The following is a 14,027-nucleotide window of genomic DNA, read 5'->3' on the forward strand; positions in this document are numbered from 1 at the left end:
TTTGGATGAAGTGTCCCTTGGAGTAGGTTTTAACATTTCAAAACCTACACAAATCCCCATCTCTCTCTCTCTCTCTCTCTCTCTCTCTCTCTCTCTCTCTCTCTCTCTCTCTCTCTCTCTCTCTCTCTCTCTTTCTCTCTGTCTGTCATATATCATCTATCTGCCTAAAGTTTCAGGATGTAGCTCTTAGCTATTCCAGAACCTGCCTCCAGTCTCCCATCATGATGGAAGTGGATTAAAACTCTGAAACTATAAACAATCCCCCAAATTAAATGTTTTCCTTCATACAAGTTTTCTTGGTCATTGAGGCAGTTGAAGAAAATGGCCCCCATAGGCCTATATTGATTGTCACTATTCGAAGGTGTAGCCTTGTTGAAATAAGTGTGGTTTTGTTGGAGCTGATTGTCACTAAGATGTTGACTTTGATGCCAACGACCAGCCTTGGCTTGGGGAGAGGTCCCAAGGAAGGGCCATTTGAGAGTGGTACAAGAAATGGCTCAAATCGATTATGGAATGCAAAGTGAAATTTCTATAATCTTCTTGAGATGGCACTCTAGATGGTTCTCTCCTTGAGACATCTCAACATACCTGTTGGGTTTTCCAAACAAATTAGAATACCTGTTAAATAAATTCTAAAAGAGCTGTTTTTGGGTATTTTGCTTTAAAAATTTTTTTTTCCTGACCAAAGTCAGAAAACCTGGTAGAAAAATTCCAAAAGAGCTTTGTTAGTTCTCTAAATAGTTTTTTGGTTTTCCAACCAAGATTCAAAGAAAAGAAAACTGCTAGAAAAATTCTAAAAAGTCCACTGGAGAGCTCATGGGTTTTCTGATCAAGTCAAGAACACCCACTGGACAAATTAGAAAGAAAGAAAGAAAGAAAGAAAGAAAGAAAGAAAGAAAGAAAGAAAGAAAGAAAGAAAGAAAGAAAGAAAGAAAGAAAGAAAGAAAAGCTATCAAGACAGCTCATCTCTTGAAGCCCAAAGCCCAGTTTTTTTTTATTTACGTACCAATTCAGTCATATACCTGAGGTTCACTTTTGATTGTGTCAGGAATTAGCATTTTGAGAACTTAGCCCCTGACTCTTAGAGAAAGACAGCAAATATATATATATATATACCTACACAAACATCTAGGTAAGATTAAACACTGGGCTTGGACTCTCACTCTCACAGATCTCAAAGGGCTCCAGTGAAAGAAGTCAAGAGTTATCCATAGAATCATTGTCATTACAACATGCCAATAGTGCTAATAGCTATCAGAAGGAAACACAACAGGGATAACTAAGGCACCGCAACACTCAGCATCTTATTTAGCTTTGAAATACTGTGCAGTGTGTTCAGCTCACAGGGCTACCAGAACTGTGAGAGGATGGCTTGTCTCTTCGTCACTTGGCCATGTCTTGCTTCTTTGCAATCGTCCTGGTTGCCTTGCCTTTTAAAGGTTTCTGCCTTAAGAAGAAAAAAATAAACCTGAAAATGTTTTTAAGAGCTCAAATTTTGCAAATATCTGAGTTTCTAATAAAATAGTTCTGGTGCAGGCAATGCTGGGAACAGTTAAGATTAACTAATAAACCTGCTGTGGCATGGAGCAATCACTGAGCACGAGTACATTTCCTGATCCCTATCATTCTGGCACAGACAACCCATATTGCTAATGGTATTCCTGAATTTTCTTCAATATTTTACAAAACTATGTCTCTCAAAATGACAGCAAGCAATAAAAAGCTGCACAATGTTTTTCTTCCACAAGTTAAGTGGAATATTTTTAAATGATTAAAAATTCCTGGAGTCAAATAAATAATATAAACCAGCAGTTTTAATTGCTTTTGGCAGATTATAAAACGTTATTACATGGCCAACATTTATGATGATAAGCTCAAGAAAGTCAGGGTTACTTACATATTCTTTTAGGGAAGACTGTGAAATACATTGAACACATTTATGATTCTAATTTAAACAGAAACTCCCTTTAACAATAAAATGTCAGGTAGAAAAGGCAAGAGGATACTAACAATAGTCAGGGCAACACAGACACTTGGGGACCTAAAAAATTTCAAATTACATAGGCTTGGACATAAGATCTGAAAACACATGCTGTGAGTTACAGACAAAGCCACAAATCATATTGGGTCAGTTTCATTTGGAATGAACATTGTAGGACACATTGCAAGGTTCTCTGTTTCACAAAAACCAGAATATTGTTTCAAAAAGTAGTATTAAAGTATGTTTGCTGGAACTACCCACATAAAGATGAGAAAGAAAAACCTCCTAATTAAATTAAACTAAGTAATAACATTAATTCAAATATAAAATATGAATATATTTTATGAATCTCATTCTATAATATCATTTCTCTATACCTGTTCACAAAAGAAACACCACTCATCCCAATCAACTGTAACACTGGATATTGAAGTAAGTTGATTTCTGTCTTCCTGAGAAATCATTACACATAATTCCCCAGTGACTGCACAACTTTAGACTCACTTCAGCAGGTGTTCTTTTTACTCTTTATTCTTACCAGCATGAGATGCCACTTATTGTATTCATCTTAGCAATTCTAATGTGTATAAGACTAAATCTCAAAGTAGTTTCGATTTACATATCTCTGATGACTAAGGGTGTTAAGCATTTCTTTAAAAGTTCCTGAGCTATTTGAGTTTCCTTTTATAAGAATTCTACGTACCCCAGTTTTTAATTATTTGCTTCGTTAATGTCTACTATGGAGGGGACATTTGCTTCTTTGTTTGCTTGATTTTGGTTGTTGTTATTTACCCATTTTGGATATTGCCCTAAATACAATGTAGCCTTAATGCCTGTGCTCATGGTGTTCTCTTCAGAACGTATTTTCCTGTGCTGATGACTTCCAGTCTCTTCACATTTTTTTCCTATAGAAGTTTCACTGTATTTGGTTTTATGATGAAGACTTTAATCAATTTGGAGGAGTTGATCAATCTGGAGTTGAGTTTTGTGTAGAATATTAAGTATTAATGTGTTTGGATTATACTAAATGCATCCAATTTGAGCAATACTATTTGGTGAAAAGGCTATCTGTTTTATCCAGTGTGTATTTATGGCTTCTTTCTCAAACAACAGTGACCATCCATAGATTTGTGGATTTATGTCTCAATCTCCAATTTTTTTTCCATTGATCAATGTATCTCTTTTGTGCCAATACCATGTTGTTTTTATCACTGCAGCTCTGCAGTACAACTGGAAATCAGGGATAGTAATGATACTACCCTCAGTTCTTTTCTTCTTCTCAATTGATTTAACTATCCTGATCTCTTCTGTTTGGATTATTTTATTTTGCTTTTGTGTTGCTTGGGGTTCCCTTACTGTCTCTTGATTGGGTCAATAAAGATGGCAGAAGCCAATTGTTGGGTGAAGGATAAGGCAGGATTTCTGGGCAGGATGGAGCAGAGAGGAAGACAGACATATAAGTTTCCGGGACCTATAGTTGTGGCCGCAACTGTGGTGTGAGGCCAAAGAAGATGGGGCAGGATATTCTTCGCCAAGCCTTTGAATTATTTGGTCAGTTTTAAAATATTAAAGCCTCATGTGTTTTTCTTCCACTGTACTAAAGTGAACTAAGTAAGATGGTGGCACCCAGCAAGGAGGAAAGGGCAGGTACTCTCCAGAATACAGAAAGTAGCTGCTCTCAGAACACATCCTGGAACTCAGTGTTAGCAAACCATGAAGGCTGAAGAGACAGCAGGTGAGCAGCGGTTGATCCCAGAGCCTAGATGGATCAAGCATGCTTTTAAAATTACGTGTCACATTCTTGTTTCTTTGTTGTGTGTGTGTGCGTGTGTGTGTGTGTGTGTTTCCATATGAAACTGTCTTTTCACAATCTTTGAAGAACTGTACTGTAATTTTCTACAGTGATTGTATTGAATCTGTAGATTGCTGTTGGTAGCATGGCAATTTTTTTTACATTAGTCCTACTGATCCATAGTCACGTGAGCTCTTTAAAATTTTCAATAATTTCTTCAATTTCTTTCATGAATACCTTGAACTTTTTATAGAATATTTTATTTACATTTTAAATGTTATTTCTTCCCGTTCATAAGCCTCCTATAACATCCCCCTCCCCCTTGTTCTATAAGTGTGTTCTCCATACCCAACCACTTCCCCTTCCCACATCCCTGCCTTCATATTCCCCTACAATGGCAGGACCAAGGGTTGTCCTCCCATTGGTGCCCAACAAGCCATCCTCTACTATATATGCAGCTGGAGTCATGGGTCTGTCCTTGTGTTTTGGGTAGTTGATTAGTCCCTGTGAGCTCTGGTTGGTTGACATTGTTGTTCTTCAGAGGTTGCAAGCTGCTTCAGCTCCTTCAATCCTTTCTCTAATTCCTCAAATGTGAAATCCTTTCTCAGTTCAATGGTTTGCTGCTAGCATTCGCCTCAGTATTTGTCACGGGCTGGCTAAGTCTCTCAGAAAACAGCTATAACATGTTCCTGTCAGCATATACTTCTTGGCTTCATCAATATTGTCTAGTTTTGGTGGCAGTATACATTGTATACATGGGCTGGATCATCAGATGGGCAGCCTCTGAATGGTCATGCCTTCAATCTCTGCTCCGAACTCTGTCTCCAACCCCTTTCTATGAATATTTTTGTTCCTCTTTTTAAGAAGGACTGAAGTATCCGCACTTTGGTCATCCTTCTTCTTGAGCTTCATGTGGTCTGTAGACTGTATCTTGGGTAATTTGAGATTTGAGGCTAATATTCATTTATGAGTGAATGCGTATCATGTGTGTATTTTTGTGATTCAGATACCTCACTCAGGATGATATTGTCCAATTTCATCATTTGCCTATAAATTTCATGAAGTCATTGTTATTCTAGATGGGTAGTCCATTTGTATATATATCACTTTTTCTGTATCCATTCCTCTGTTGAAGGATATCTGGGTTCTTTCCAGCTTCTGGCTATTATTAATAAGGTTGTTATGAACATAGTGGAGCATGTCTTTGTTGTATGTTGGAGCATCTTTTGGGTATATGCCCAGAAGTAGTCCAGCTGGGTCCATAGGTAGTACAACATCCACTTTTCTGAGGAAACTCCAGACTGATTTCCAGAGTGGTTGTGCCAGCTGGCAATCCCATCAACAATGGAAGAGTTTTCCTTTTTCTTCACATCAGCAGCAGCATCTGTCGTCACCTAAGTTTTTGATGTTAACCTTTTCTGACTGGTGTGAGGTGGAGTCTCAGGTTTGTTTTGATTTACATTTCTCTAATGACTAAGGTTGTTGAACCTTTCTTTAGGTACTTCTCAGCCATTTGATATTCCTCAGTTGAGAATTCTTTGTTTACCTCTGTACCCCATTTTTATAGGGTTATTTGGCTTTCTGTTGGCTAGCATCTTGAGTTATTTGTATATATTGGATATTATCACTTTATGGGATGTAGGATTGGTAAAGATTTTTTCCCAATCATTTGATTGCTAATGACAGTGTCCTTTGCCTTACAGAAGTTTTGCAGTTTTATGAGGTTCCTTTTGTCAATTATCGATCTTAGAGCATAAGCCATTGGTGTTCAGTTCAGGAAATTTTCCCCAGTACCCAAGTGTTTAAGGCACTTTGTTACTTTTTCTTCTGTTAGTTTGAGTGTATCTGGTTTTATTTGAAGGTCCTTGATTCACTTGGACTTAAGTTTTGTGATAAGAATGGATCAATTTGCATTCTTCTACCTGCTGTTCTCCAGTTGAACCAGCACCATTTGCTGAAAAGGCTACCTTGTTCCACTGGATGGTTTTAGGTCCTTTCGCAAAGATCAAGTGACCATAGGTATGTGGCTTCATATCTGGGTCTTCAATGATATTCCATTGATCTACCTGCCTGTCTGTACCAATTCCATGCAGTTTTTTTTTTTTTTTATTGCGGTGTAATACTACTTGAGTTCAGGGATGGTGATTTCCCCAGAAGTTCTTTTATTCTTGAGAATAGTTTTGGCTATCCTGTGTTTTTTGTTATTCCAAATGAATTTGTAAATTGCTCTTTCTTTTTTTTTTCTTCTTTTTTCTTTTTTTTTTTATTAACTTGAGTATTTCTCATATACATTTCGAGTGTTATTCCCTTTCCCGGTTTCCGGGCAAACATCCCCCTCCTCCCTCCCCTTCCTTATGGGTGTTCCCCTCCCAACCCTCCCCCCATTGCCGCCCTCCCCCCATAGACTAGTTCACTGGGGGTTCAGTCTTAGCAGGACCCAGGGCTTCCCCTTCCACTGGTGCTCTTACTAGGATATTCATTGCTACCTATGGGGTCAGAGTCCAGGGTCAGTCCATGTATAGTCTTTACGTAGTGGCTTAGTCCCTGGAAGCTCTGGTTGCTTGGCATTGTTGTACTTTTGGGGTCTCGAGCCCCTTCAAGCTCTTCCAGTTCTTTCTCTGATTCCTTCAATAGAGGACCTATTCTCAGTTCAGTGGTTTGCTGCTGGCATTCGCCTCTGTATTTGCTGTATTCTGGCTGTGTCTCTCAGGAGCGATCTACATCCGGCTCCTGTCGGTCTGCACTTCTTTGCTTCATCCATCTTGTCTAATTGGGTGGCTGTATATGTATGGGCCACATGTGGGGCAGGCTCTGAATGGGTGTTCCTTAAGTCTCTGTTTTAATCTTTGCCTCTCCCTTCCCTGCCAAGGGTATTCTTTTTCCTCATTTAAAGAAGGAGTGAAGCATTCACATTTTGATCATCCGTCTTGAGTTTCGTTTGTTCTAGGGATCTAGGGTAATTCAAGCATTTGGGCTAATAGCCACTTATCAATGAGTGCATACCAAGTATGTCTTTCTGTGATTGGGTTAGCTCACTCAGGATGATATTTTCCAGTTCCAACCATTTGCCTACGAATTTCATAAACTCGTTTTTGATAGCTGAGTAATATTCCATTGTGTAGATGTACCACATTTTCTGTATCCATTCCTCTGTTGAAGGGCATCTGGGTTCTTTCCATTTTCTGGCTATTATAAATAAGGCTGCGATGAACATAGTGGAGCACGTGTCTCTTTTATATGTTGAGGCATCTTTTGGGTATGTGCCCAAGAGAGGTATAGCTGGATCCTCAGGCAGTTCAATGTCCAATTTTCTGAGGAACCTCCAGACTGATTTCCAGAATGGTTTTACCAGTCTGCAATCCCACCAACAATGGAGGAGTGTTCCTCTTTCTCCACATCCTCGCCAGCATCTGCTGTCACCTGAGTTTTTGATCTTAGCCAATCGCACTGGTGTGAGGTGAAATCTCAGGGTTGTTTTGATTTGCATTTACCTTATGACTAAAGATGTTGAACATTTCTTTAGGTGTTTCTCAGCCATTTGGCATTCCTCAGCTGTGAATTCTTTGTTTAGCTCTGAACCCCATTTTTTAATAGGGTTATTTGTTTCCCTGCGGTCTAACTTCTTGAGTTCTTTGTATATTTTGGATATAAGGCCTCTATCTGTTGTAGGATTGGTAAAGATCTTTTCCCAATCTGTTGGTTGCCGTTTTGTCCTAACCACAGTGTCCTTTGCCTTACAGAAGCTTTGCAGTTTTATGAGATCCCATTTGTCGATTCTTGATCTTAGAGCATAAGCCATTGGTGTTTTGTTCAGGAAATTTTTTCCAGTGCCCATGTGTTCCAGATGCTTCCCTAGTTTTTCTTCTATTAGTTTGAGTGTGTCTGGTTTGATGTGGAGGTCCTTGATCCACTTGGACTTAAGCTTTGTACAGGGTGATAAGCATGGATCGATCTGCATTCTTCTACATGTTGCCCTCCAGTTGAACCAGCACCATTTGCTGAAAATGCTATCTTTTTTCCATTGGATGGTTTTGGCTCCTTTGTCAAAAATCAAGTGACCATAGGTGTGTGGGTTCATTTCTGGGTCTTCAATTCTATTCCATTGGTCTATCTGTCTGTCTCTGTACCAATACCATGCAGTTTTTATCACTATTGCTCTGTAATACTGCTTGAGTTCAGGGATAGTGATTCCCCCTGAAGTCCTTTTATTGTTGAGGATAGCTTTAGCTATCCTGGGTTTTTTGTTATTCCAGATGAATTTGCAAATTGTTCTGTCTAACTCTTTGAAGAATTGGATTGGTATTTTGATGGGGATTGCATTGAATCTGTAGATTGCTTTTGGTAAAATGGCCATTTTTACTATATTAATCCTGCCAATCCATGAGCATGGGAGATCTTTCCATCTTCTGAGGTCTTCTTCAATTTCTTTCCTCAGTGTCTTGAAGTTCTTATTGTACAGATCTTTTACTTGCTTGGTTAAAGTCACACCGAGGTACTTTATATTATTTGGGTCTATTATGAAGGGTGTCGTTTCCCTAATTTCTTTCTCGGCTTGTTTCTCTTTTGTATAGAGGAAGGCAACTGATTTATTTGAGTTAATTTTATACCCAGCCACTTTGCTGAAGTTGTTTATCAGCTTTAGTAGTTCTCTGGTGGAACTTTTGGGATCACTTAAATATACTATCATGTCATCTGCAAATAGTGATATTTTGACCTCTTCTTTTCCGATCTGAATCCCTTTGATCTCCTTTTGTTGTCTGATTGCTCTGGCTAGAACTTCAAGAACTGTATTGAATAAGTAGGGAGAGAGTGGGCAGCCTTGTCTAGTCCCTGATTTTAGTGGGATTGCTTCAAGTTTCTCTCCATTTAGTTTAATGTTAGCAACTGGTTTGCTGTATATGGCTTTTACTATGTTTAGGTATGGGCCTTGAATTCCTATTCTTTCCAGGACTTTTATCATGAAGTGGTGTTGAATTTTGTCAAATGCTTTCTCAGCATCTAATGAAATGATCATGTGGTTCTGTTCTTTCAGTTTGTTTATATAATGGATCACGTTGATGGTTTTCCGTATATTAAACCACCCCTGCATGCCTGGGATGAAGCCTACTTGATCATGGTGGATGATTGTTTTGATGTGCTCTTGAATTCGGTTTGCCAGAATTTTATTGAGTATTTTTGCGTCGATATTCATAAGGGAAATTGGTCTGAAGTTCTCTTTCTTTGTTGTGTCTTTGTGTGGTTTAGGTATAAGAGTAATTGTGGCTTCGTAGAAGGAATTCGGTAGAAGGGCTCCATCTGTTTCAATTTTGTGGAATAGTTTGGATAATATTGGTATGAGGTCTTCTATGAAGGTTTGATAGAATTCTGCACTAAACCCGTCTGGACCTGGGCTCTTTTTGGTTGGGAGACCTTTAATGACTGCTTCTATTTCCTTAGGAGTTATGGGGTTGTTTAACTGGTTTATCTGTTCCTGATTTAACTTCGATACCTGGTATCTGTCTAGGAAATTGTCCATTTCCTGAAGATTTTCAAATTTTGTTGAATATAGGTTTTTATAGTAAGATCTGATGATTTTTTGAATTTCCTCCGAATCTGTAGTTATGTCTCCCTTTTCATTTCTGATTTTGTTAATTTGGACACACTCTCTGTGTCCTCTCGTTAGTCTGGCTAAGGGTTTATCTATCTTGTTGATTTTCTCAAAGAACCAACTTTTGGTTCTGTTGATTCTTTCTATGGTCCTTTTTGTTTCTACTTGGTTGATTTCAGCTCTGAGTTTGATTATTTCCTGCCTTCTACTCCTCCTGGGTGTATTTGCTTCTTTTTGTTCTAGAGCTTTTAGGTGTGCTGTCAAGCTGCTGACATATGCTCTTTCCTGTTTCTTTCTGCAGGCACTCAGCGCTATGAGTTTTCCTCTTAGCACAGCTTTCATTGTGTCCCATAAGTTTGGGTATGTTGTATCTTCATTTTCATTAAATTCTAAAAAGTTTTTAATTTCTTTCTTTATTTCTTCCTTGACCAGGTTATCATTGAGTAGAGCATTGTTCAATTTCCACGTATATGTGGGCATTTTTCCCTTATTGTTATTGAAGACCAGTTTTAGGCCGTGGTGGTCCGATAGCACGCATGGGATTATTTCTATCTTTCTGTACCTGTTGAGGCCCGTTTTTTGACCAATTATATGGTCAATTTTGGAGAAAGTACCATGAGGAGCTGAGAAGAAGGTATATCCTTTTGCTTTAGGATAGAATGTTCTATAAATATCCGTTAAGTCCATTTGGCTCATGACTTCTCTTAGTCTGTCTACATCACTGTTTAATTTCTGTTTCCATGATCTGTCCATTGATGAGAGTGGGGTGTTGAAATCTCCCACTATTATTGTGTGAGGTGCAATGTGTGTTTTGAGCTTTAGTAAGGTTTCTTTTACGTATGTAGGTGCCCTTGTATTTGGGGCATAGATATTTAGGATTGAGAGTTCATCTTGGTTGATTTTTCCTTTGATGAATATGAAGTGTCCTTCCTTATCTTTTTTGATGACGTTTAGTTGGAAATTGATTTTATTTGATATTAGAATGGCTACTCCAGCTTGCTTCTTCTGACCATTTGCTTGGAAAGTTGTTTTCCAGCCTTTCACTCTGAGGTAGTGTCTGTCTTTGTCTCTGAGGTGTGTTTCCTGTAGGCAGCAGAATGCAGGGTCCTCGTTGTGTATCCAGTTTGTTACTCTATGTCTTTTTATTGGGGAGTTGAGGCCATTGATATTGAGAGATATTAAGGAATAGTGATTATTGCTTCCCGTTATATTCATATTTGGATGTGAGGTTATGTTTGTGTGCTTTCATTCTCTTTGTTTTGTTGCCAAGACGATTAGTTTCTTGCTTCTTCTAGGGTATAGCTTGCCTCCTTATGTTGGGCTTTACCATTTATTATCCTTTGTAGTGCTGGATTTGTAGAAAGATATTGTGTAAATTTGGTTTTGTCATGGAATATCTTGGTTTCTCCATCAATGTTAATTGAGAGTTTTGCTGGATACAGTAACCTGGGCTGGCATTTGTGTTCTCTTAGGGTCTGTATGACATTAGTCCAGGATCTTCTGGCCTTCATAGTTTCTGGCGAGAAGTCTGGTGTGATTCTGATAGGTCTCCCTTTATATGTTACTTGACCTTTTTCCCTTACTGCTTTTAATATTCTTTCTTTATTTTGTGCGTTTGGTGTTTTGACAATTATGTGACGGGAGGTGTTTCTTTTCTGGTCCAATCTATTTGGAGTTCTGTAGGCTTCTTGTATGTCTATGGGTATCTCTTTTTTTAGGATAGGGAAGTTTTCTTCTATGATTTTGTTGAAGATATTTGCTGGTCCTTTGAGCTGGGAGTCTTCACTCTCTTCTATACCTATTATCCTTAGGTTTGATCTTCTCATTGAGTCCTGGATTTCCTGTATGTTTTGGACCAGTAGCTTTTTCTGCTTTACATTATCTTTGACAGTTGAGTCAATGATTTCTATGGAATCTTCTGCTCCTGAGATTCTCTCTTCCATCTCTTGTATTCTGTTGGTGAAGCTTGTATCTACAGCTCCTTGTCTCTTCTTTTGGTTTTCTATATCCAGGGTTGTTTCCATGTGTTCTTTCTTGATTGCTTCTATTTCCATTTTTAATTCCTTCAACTGTTTGATTGTGTTTTCCTGGAGTTCTTTCAGGGATTTTTGCGATTCCTCTCTGTAGGCTTTTACTTGTTTATTAATGTTTTCCTGTGCTTCCCTAAGTGTGTTCATGTCTTTCTTGAAGTCCTCCAGCATCATGATCAAATATGATTTTGAAACTAGATCTTGCTTTTCTGGTGTGTTTGGATATTCCATGTTTGTTTTGGTGGGAGAATTGGGCTCTGATGATGGCATGTAGTCTTGGTTTCTGTTGCTTGGGTTCCTGCGCTTGCCCCTCGCCATCAGATTATCTCTAGTGTTACTTTGTTCTGCTATTTCTGACAGTGGCTAGACTGTCCTATAAGCCTGTGTGTCAGGAGTGCTGTAGACCTGTTTTCCTCTCTTTCAGTCAGTTATGGGGACAGAGTGTTCTGCTTTCGGGCGTGTAGTTTTTCCTCTCTACAGGTCTTCAGCTGTTCCTGTGGGCCTGTGTCTTGAGTTAACCAGGCAGCTTTCTTGCAGCAGAAAATTTGGTCTTACCTGTGGTCCCGAGGCTCAGGTTTGCTCGTGGGGTGCTGCCCAGGGGCTCTCTGCAGCGGCAGCAACCAGGTCGACCTGTGTCGCCCCTTCCGGGAGCTTCATTGCACCAGGGTTCCAGATGGTCTTTGGCTTTTTCCTCTGGCGTCCGAGATGTGTGTGCAGGGAGCAGTCTCTTCTGGTTTCCCAGGCTTGTCTGCCTCTCTGAAGGTTTAGCTCTCCCTCCCACGGGATTTGGGTGCAGAGAACTGTTTATCCGGTCTGTTTCCTTCAGGGTCCGGTGGTGTCTCTGGCAGGGGTCCTGCCGCTCCCCCACGGGAGCCCAGAGGCCTTATACAGTTTCCTCTTGGGCCAGGGATGTGGGCAGGGGTGAGCAGTGTTGGTGGTCTCTTCCGCTCTGCAGCCTCAGGAGTGCCCACCTGACCAGGCGGTTGGGTCTCTCTCTCACTGGGTCTGGGAGCAGAGAGCTGCTGCGGGCCGGGATCTGCGGGTGTCAAATTTCTCTTTCTAACTCTATGAAGATTGAGTTGGAATTTTGAAGGGGGATTGCATTCAATTTGTAGATTGCTTTTGCAAAATTTTTACTATATTAATCCTGACAATCCATGATCATGAGAGGTCTTTGTATGCCGTTGACCTCCTTTTGTTGTCTGATTGCTTTGGCTAGCCCTTCAAGTACTATATTGAATATGTAGGGAGAGAGTGGGCAGCCTTGTCTAGTTCCTGATTTTAGTGGGATTGCTTCAAATTTCTTTCCATTTAGTTTGAAGTCTATTGGTTTGCTGTATATTGCTTTTACTATGGTTAAGTATAGGCCTTGAATTCCTGATGATTCCAATACTTTTAACATGAAGGTGTGTTGAATTTTGTCAAAGGCTTTCTCAGCATCTAATGATCATGTGCTTTCTTTTCCTCTGAGTTAGTTTACATAACGGATTACGTTGATGGATTTCAGTATATGGAACCATCCTTGCATCCCTGGAAAAAGCCTACTAGATAATGAATCATTTTGATCGTTGATCGTTTTGATGGGTTCTTGAATTTGGTTTGTGAGAATTTTACTGAGTATATTTGCGTCAATATTCATAAGGGAAAATATTCTGAAGTTCTCTTTCTTTTTGTGGGTATATGTGTTGTTTAGGTATAAGTGTAATTGTGGCTACATAGAAAGAATTGGGAAGTGATCCTTCTGTTTTTATTTTGGGGAGTAGTTTTGACATTATTGGTATGAGGTCTTCTCTGAACTTCTGATAGAAATCTGCACCAAACCCATCTGGTCCTGGTCTTTTTTTTTTTGTTATTGTTGTTGTTGTTGTTGTTGGGAGACTTTTAATAACTGCTTCTCTTTCTTTAGGAGTTATGGAACTCTTTAGGTGATTTATCTAATCCTAATTTAACTTTACTACCTGTTCTCTGTTTAGAAAAGTATCCATTTCATTCAGATTTTCCAGTTTTGTTGAATATAGATAGGCTTTTGTAGTAGGATCTGATGATTTTTTTTAACTTTCTCAGATTCTGCTGTTATGTCTCCCTTTTCATTTCTGATTTTGTTCATTTAAATACACTCTCTGTGCCTTCTGGTTGGTCTGGCTAAGAGTTTTTCTGTCTTGAAAATTTTCTCAAAGAACCAGCTCTTGGTTTTGGTGATTCTTTGTATAGGACTTCTTGTTTCTTCTTAGTTGATTTCAGCCCTGTCACGATTATTGCCTGCTTTTGGGTATATTTGCCTTTTTTTTTTTGTTTTTCTAGAGCTTTTATGTGTGCTGTCAAGCTGCTAATGTATGCTCTCTCCTGTTTCTTTTTGGAGGCACTCAGAGTTATGAGTTTTCCTCTTAGCACAGCTTTCATTGTGTCCCATAAGTTTGGGTATGCTGTGCCTCCATTTTCATTAAATTCTACAAAGCCTAATTTCTTTCTTTATTTTTTTCTTGACCAAGTTATCATTGAGTAGAGTGTTGTTTAACTTCCATGTATGTGTAGGTGTTCTGTCTTTTTTGTTGTTATTGAAGACCAATCTTAGTCTGTGGTGATCTGATAGGATGCATGGGATTATTTCAGTCTTGTTGTATCTGTTGAGGTCTGTTT

The 14,027-nt window shown here is 39.1% G+C and overlaps 1 non-coding gene across 1 annotated transcript; it reads right to left on the reverse strand.

The window, feature by feature from the left end:
• Positions 1–591: 591 nt before the first annotated feature.
• LOC120101217 (U7 small nuclear RNA) lies at positions 592–650 on the reverse strand. Its single transcript, XR_005501602.1, has one exon. It is a non-coding gene; the product is annotated as a U7 small nuclear RNA (small nuclear RNA).
• Between the last annotated feature and the right edge of the window lie 13,377 nt (positions 651–14,027).

The sequence above is a fragment of the Rattus norvegicus genome, chromosome 2 (genome assembly GCF_036323735.1).
Source record: "Rattus norvegicus strain BN/NHsdMcwi chromosome 2, GRCr8, whole genome shotgun sequence".
Lineage (NCBI taxonomy): Eukaryota > Metazoa > Chordata > Mammalia > Rodentia > Muridae > Rattus > Rattus norvegicus.